The sequence below is a fragment of the Cibotium barometz genome, chromosome 52 (assembly GCF_041138505.1).
Source record: "Cibotium barometz isolate CiBa-2024 chromosome 52, ASM4113850v1, whole genome shotgun sequence".
NCBI lineage: Eukaryota > Viridiplantae > Streptophyta > Polypodiopsida > Cyatheales > Cibotiaceae > Cibotium > Cibotium barometz.
This window is the reverse complement of record NC_141097.1, coordinates 42044601-42052614: the sequence shown is the minus strand read 5'-3', so window position 1 is coordinate 42052614 and position 8014 is coordinate 42044601.

Here is an 8014-nt window from a genome sequence, read left to right as displayed (position 1 = left end):
CTACAAAAATGGCCTATGAGTATATTATGCATACACTCTACATTACAAGATACCTTGAGCATCCTCTAAAGACTATTGTAACAACAACAAAATACTAAAAAAGAGGAATCTTCGGGCTCTGCATGTGCATCACGTTGAGATTGAGGACCTAACAACTTTGGTTTTTAAATTCCCTAATAAGGGCTCTCCCTTCACAAAGGATTGTCCACTTCATGGCTCTCACCTTTATCTACGTTTTGTCACTATATGTTCGTCTGATATCTAGAGGTTAGTTCCCTTCAGTTTTTAGACTATTGGAGTATTACAAGGTGTGCTCATGTGTGTGTGTGTGTGGAGAGAGATAGACAGACAGAGAGATATTTATTTAGTTTTGACGACTTTTAGCCTATTAGAGTCTACATCTAATGATCCATCTCATCCATCATTCGTTTGGGGATAGCTCGACCCTGATACTAGATCTAACCAAGTTAATGGTGTGAGGCAATCTTATGCATAAAGGCAATCCTATGCATAAAGAGCTTGGAAGCGACTCATTTTGATGCTATGGTGATAGGATGTGTTGTAAGAAAATTCTACCAGGTGTGTGCAAGTAATGCATCCATATTCAAGGTTGTTAACCACAATAAGATCAAAGAATGTCCTTGATTACTTAATTTGCTCTTTCTGTTTGGTTGTTAGCCCCTTTGTGATAGGCAACAACAACGATGCGATCCAAAGAAGTTCCTACTATTGCCTCAAACAAAGCTATCCGAAGCCTAGAAGTGAACTCGATGTCTATGTCATTTACAAACCTTATCTTTTCATACCAAGGTATGAAAATCTGATACCATCCATTAACCCTAAGAATCCTCTGATTTCGATCCACTAACTTGGGTTCCGGTCAATCTCTGACTACTTGAATCTTGATAAGGTCTATAGCTCTTCCATCCTTGGATACCACAAATCCCAAGTATTCTACGTGACTCATGTGAAGGAAGGTATACTTACTTTTTGCACATGCATCTCTTGATCATAAGCATTCTTGGAATACACCAGAATGTCATCAAAGAAGACAAAGATATAATTATCCAAGTGCTCCCTAAAAATTTCTTGCATGAGATGAGAGTATTTGTTAACTTGGATGGAATAACTATGAACTCATAATTCCCATATTGAGTATTAAAAGCTATTTTTGAAACATCTTGCACCTTGATTATTTTGATCTGATAGCACCGTGACTTTAGATCAAATCAATCTTTATAAAGATCTAAGCACCATGAAAAATCAATCCAAAACCTAATCAATTCTAGCCATGAATAACTGACGTAGAGATGCCTAGGTACTATATATTCTCGTGAGATATAAAGTAAGTAAGGATTTTGTATATATTTTGGTGCCATTGCAGGTTATAAAGATCAAAAGCCAATAGCGCATTACTTCATCCATAACCTCAAGCTTCCTTAAGATCATGGTGAGGGTGGTGTTCTCCCTAAACTACTTGGGCAAGCGAGCAAACTTATTATCCCACCATCACGAGTCCATGTTCTTCTTGTGTTGGAAAGAATAGTTCCTCAAAGTGTTTTGTCAATTTGGCATAATCCTCTAGTTTCTTAGAGGTTCGATAAAACTGAAGGCAAACACTATCATATCATCCTCTAAGGATAATCCCGGGTTTTCTAATAGTACGCAAGCTTTGGTTGCATTTATGTCCCGGGCGGGTGTATTTTTTTAGCGAGCATTTTTTAGTGAGCGCTTTTGGTGTTGAGGCGAGCGGTTTTTATCCATACCCTTCTTGTATTCGTCTACTCCTCTCCTCTACTATCACACCTGCGAGATGTTGAGCACTGGACACTATGTGAAACTGGCCTTGACGGGCGGTGAAACAAACACTCGCACATAAAACACTTCAACGCCATTAAGGACCTAAAAAAGGAAAACAAACAGAGGGAGCTAGAGTGCTCCTGCAAACAATACACGGACACCGATTGGCCCCAAATCACAGTGGCGCCCCTTGCGGTATTTCTTTAATTGATTATAAGAGCTTTGATTACAATATAAGGCTAGGAACTCAGCCGTCACAGTAGAAATATTGAAGCCTGCAAAGAACCTACATCATGGCTTCAAATCCACACGGCATCCACACACAAGTCCAGCCATTGTTCGCATCGAAAGACTCTCCCACATTGAGTCTGCATACAGAAGCTTTCTTCCATGATCAAGGCTGCCATAACCATCCATAGCCTCTCACACTATGAACAGCATCACACCCTGACACATCCAGTGCTCCTGCATCACAACACAGACTCCCAAACTGTCTCTCAAAAGAGAACTCGTATCACAGCACAGCATACCATACAGTCGACACACCTGTACCAACCCTCTCTACCTTCCAAGGGTACTATCCATCTCTGTCATGGATTCCTTGTCCCTGCCCAATCAGTAGCAAGGCTGTACCAAACATGTGTCCATTCCTGTACCCTTTGCCTGCATGTGACCTATCTCCTGGAGAAACCCAAAAACATGTTACCTCGAGAAACCTACGACCTGTTTCCACATGAAACCCTTTGGCCTGTTTCCCTTTGAAACTTCTGTCCTGTTTCCATACAGAACCATGCATAGCACCATTCAACAACAGTGCCAACAACGGTATACATCTAGTTACCTGTTCCCTCATGAAACATCTGGCAACATAGAGATGCCCATATCTGTAGGTCCCTCTGTTCCTTTCTAGCAGGAAGAAAACAATCTGCTCCATGAGCACGCAGCCATGCGAGCTTGCTTCACTCCCATGCCAAGAAACATAACCAAATGACCTGTACTTGCAGCCAAAAACCCAAGCACATAGCTGAATTTGCAGCCAAACAAAAACAGCCCATAAACTGTCCCAAAACAGTCCAAAAACCTTGCCTTGTTTCCATCCTCCAAACTGCCAAACCCTTCCTCTCACAAAGGGCCAGAGAAACAACTCCGAGTCACAAGCCAGTGAAAAGAGAGACTTCGAAAGACATCACCTGCAGTCCCACTTGCTCACAAAGAAAGAGAGACTTACAGTCTTTATGTCGCTTTCCACAAGAGAGAAAAAGACACGAGGAAAAGCCCCGTTGTGTTCTGCCTTCTTGTCCCGCCTGCAGTCTAGCACCTGATTCGACGTGATAGAGAGAGAGAGAGAGAGAGAGAGAGAGTGAACACTTGTAGGTGGACCTGCTGTCCAGCCTTGCACTCCCTCCTACAGTCCACGTTTCGATGTCAGCTCTACCTGTATGGACAGCAGTGTAGCCAACCAGTCTCTTGCTAAAAACACAGGAAAAGGAGAGAGATCTAGAAGGCGTCTGTGTATACTGTTGCGCAGCAGGCCAGACAGCCCTCCAAAAGCCAAGAAGAAGAAGAAGGATTCAGTCTGCGCCTGTCTTCTCTGCTGAACAACCAGCCCGTGTACTTTTCCCAAAAAGCAAGCCTGTCTGTGGAGTTCAGGTTGAGTGTATTTTAGTGCAGCCTATCAGCCGATTCTGTGCATCAGTCCTTTCCACGCCTGCCATCAGCCCAACCTTGTATGCGCTTCTTTTTTTTTTTCCAGTAAGATCTCCACGCCTGCAGCCTGTCCACTATCCCCCCAAAAGCAGGAATCCAAGCGGTGCAGCCTACAGCCTGTTTGCGCTTTTTCTCTATTAGAAACTCCACGCCTGCCCTTCCACGCTTCAGCCAGCCTTCCTTTTTTCCAAAAGCACACACGTGGCCCCAAAATAGCATAAGGGCCACGATTATCCCCAAAAAAGGGATTCTTTTATTTTTAAAGGCTTTTAAACCTTTGTCCCCTCCAAAACCCTTTGTCACACCATGGGTTATGAGAGAGAACTTTAATCACTTGACCCCCCTTCACACTTGGGGTTGTCCACACATGGGTTTACTTTTTGACTCCAACCCGATGCCATTCACACTGTCCACCATGTCCCCGTGCACACCTGCATCTTGTCCAGAGAAAAACACAGGGTCGTAACATACCCCCCTCTTGAAAAATGGCAAGCGTCCTCGATTGCACTCAATGGCACAGTAAAGCATCTTATGAGCAAAGACACCCCATATGGCAAAAACAATGGCCCTCCATTGCATCTGGGTGATAAAACAATCATCCTGCATAATAAGCCACACTGTCACACCAAAATGACAAACACCTCTTGCTTGTTCCTTCAGAACCTACAGCAAAAGTCTAAAACCAAATGGAAACACGTTAACGGTGTTAGCCAAAAACAAAACCATGCATCATTCTACATATGGCACACATATGCATGACACATATATGCATTTGCAAACAATATGCTCATCAAAATGCTCTACCTACTCCAAAGTAACAATCTAAGGGCTGCTCGCAAGCCTTACACCCATGGGCATCCCGCAGGACCCACGACTGATGGTACAACATGAGCATATGAAAGCACTCAATGCATCCAAACACTACATCTACCAAGTACTTTCCCACATATGTCTCATGGCCATCCCGCAGGAGTCACACCCAGTGGTGCATCCATGAACATAATAAAGCACTTGATGTATCATACCAATATACATGCAGCACATGACACAATGCAGAGTATTTTCCCAATGTATTCTCAATGATACCAGGATCCAATGGCACCAGAATACAAAAATACCTCTACCTCAAAAAGTGTATGCATACATGCACAAATAGAGTTCGATCCATATTTCCATGAACCAAACCAACTCTAGGACTGCTCGCAAGACTTATGCCCTCCATAGAGTTATCCATAGTTGCAGTTATAGCTCAAGGTGCGCGCGACTGTGAACCATACTCAACCATCATCTCATGTGTCTAGAACACAAGATCATAGAAGTCCCATAAGCAGATGTACTGTCAGCCTCAGTACCTTCGGGTGAATACAAAGATGTCACCAATAGATGACAACTGAGCCTGTCTGTGTAACAAGGGAGTGGAGGTGCTACCCCCCTCTTGAGCATCAGGCAATACTCCAGACCTATGCTCTGCTGAACCTGAATGAGCCGTAACAAGAGTCGACTCCAACTCATAGGCATCAAGATAAGGCTGCAACTCCTGAGGTGAATCTGCTAAGTCACCCTCCTCCATCCACTTTGCATCCATCAGTGAACCTCCTCCATCCACTTCGTATCCATCAGTGAACAGCTCTTGAACTTCACAGGATAGCGATGGGAAACCTTACCCTGTACCTTTCTTTCCTTATGTGCCAGTATATGCTCAGGAATAAGAACCTCGTCGAGTTCCTCCACTTCCATATGAGCCTCATCTGATACATCCTCAGGCACCCAAAACCTGCTTGCACTCCACCCAAGTGGTAAGCACAAGTCCTCGATGAAGCATAGTGGATTACCACTGCTAAACATAGAAGGAAATTGTCTTCCGAACCCATGAAGTCTCTATGAAGATACCATCGATGACAAACTGTCGAAAGCCATAGCCTTCAACGCATCTCCTGCACCATAACACTTCAACTGCTTCTTGTTCCTGGCCAACTACTTCTTGTCCTTGGTGTCTTTTCTCCTGAGCTTCATCTTCAGCTCTTGCTCTTCACCTCAAATAGGCAAAGACACACAATCCTGCACTGTGTCCTGCACTTCCTTTTCACTTTCCACACGGTGAAGCTTTTGATGTGACTCTCATGAGACAACCACGAGCTCGCCCCCTTAAGAAAGTTGGCAATTGTCCCGACCAAAGCAACCACGGACTCGCCTCCTTGAGAAAGTCGACGATGTGTCCCAGCAACGGAACCTTGAAACCGGCCTTGACGGGCGGTGAAACAAACACTCGCACATAAAACACTTCAACACCATTGAGGACCTAAAAAAGGAAAACAAACAGAGGGAGCTAGAGTGCTCCTGCAAACAATACACGGACACTGATTGGCCCCAAATTGCAGTGGCGCCCCTTGCGGTATTTCTTTAATTGATTATAAGAGCTTTGATTACAATATAAGGCTAGGAACTCAGCCGTCACACAGTAGAAATACTGAAGCCTGCAAAGAACCTGCATCATGGCTTCAAATCCACACGGCATCCACACACAAGTCCCAGCCATTGTTCGCATCGAAAGACTCTCACATTGAGTCTGCATACAGAAGCTTTCTTCCATGATCAAGGCTACCACAACCATCCATAGCCTCTGACACTATGAACAGCATCACACCCTGACACATTCAGTGCTCCTGCATCACAACACAGACTCCCAAACTGTCTCTCAAAAGAGAACTCGTATCACAGCATAGCATACCATACAGTCGACACACCTGTACCAACCCTCTCTACCTTCCAAGGGTACTATCCATCTCTGTCATGGATTCCTTGTCCCCTGCCCAATCAGTAGTAAGGATGTACCAAACATGTGTCCATTCATGTACCAAACATGTGTCCATTCCTATGCCCTTTGCCTGCATGTGACCTATCTCCTGGAGAAACCCAAAAACATGTTACCTCGAGAAACCTACGACCTGTTTCCACATGAAACCCTTAGGCCTGTTTCCCTTTGAAACTTCTGTCCTGTTTCCATACAGAACCATGCATAGCACCATTCAGCAACAGTGCCAACAACGGTATACATCTAGTTACCTGTTCCCTCATGAAACATCTGGCAACATAGAGATGCCCATATCTGTAGGTCCCTCTGTTCCTTTCTAGCAGGAAGAAAACAATCTTCTCCATGAGCACGCAGCCATGCGAGCTTGCTTCACTCCCATGCCAAGAAACATAACCAAATGACCTGTACTTGCAGCCAAAAACCCAAGCACATAGCTGAATTTGCAGCCAAACAAAAACAGCCCATAAACTGTCCCAAAACAGTCCAAAAACCTTGCCTTGTTTCCATCCTCCAAACTGCCAAACCCTTCCTCTCACAAAGGGCCAGAGAAACAACTCCGAGACAGTCACAAGCTAGTGAAAAGAGAGACTCCGAAAGACATCACCTGCAGTCCCACTTGCTCACAAAGAAAGAGAGACTTACAGTCTTTATGTCACTTTCCACAAGAGAGAAAAAGACACGAGGAAAAGCCCCGTTGTGTCCTGCCAGCCGCCTGCAGTCTAGCACCTGATTCGACGTGATAGAGAGAGAGAGAGAGAGAGAACACTTGTAGGTGGACCTGCTGTCCAGCCTTGCACTCCCTCCTACAATCCACGTTTCGATGTCAGCTCTACCTATATGGACAGCAGTGTAGCCAACCAGTCTCTTGCTAAAAACACAAGAAAAGGAGAGAGATCTAGAAGGCGCCTGTGTATACTGTTGCGCAGCAGGCCAACCCTCCAAAAGCCAAGAAGAAGAAGAAGGATTCAGTCTGCGCCTGTCTTCTCTGCTAAACAGCAACCAGCGCGTGTACTTTTCCCAAAAAGCAAGCCTGTCTGTGGAGTTCAGGTTGAGTGTATTTCAGCGCAGCCTATCAGCCGGTTCTGTGCATCAGTCCTTTCCATGCCTGCCATCAGCCCAGCCTTGTATGCGCTTCTTTTTTTTTATCCAGCAAGATCTCCACGCCTGCAGCCCGTCCACTATCCCCCCAAAAGCAGGAATCCAAGCGGTGCAGCCTGCAGCCTGTTTGCGCTTTTTCTCTCTTAGAAACTCCACGCCTGCCCTTCCACGCTTCAGCCAGCCTTCCTTTTTTCCAAAAGCACACACGTGGCCCCAAAATAGCATAAGGGCCACGATTATCGCCAAAAAAGGGATTCTTTTATTTTTAAAGGCTTTTAAACCTTTGTCCCCTCCAAAACCCTTTGTCGCCATGGGTTATGAGAGAGAACTTTAATCACTTGACCCCCCCTTCACACTTGGGGTTGTCCACACATGGGTTTACTTTTTGACTCCAACCCGATGCCATTCACACTGTCCACCATGTCCCCGTGCACACCTGCATCTTGTCCAGCATTTATAAATATATGTCATTTATAAAGACACCAATTATGATCTATAACTTCGATTATATTCCAAAGTAGATTTACAAGACTACAGCATTACATGACAAACACCTACGAGATGTTGAACACACGCAACAATATATGAAAGCATGTG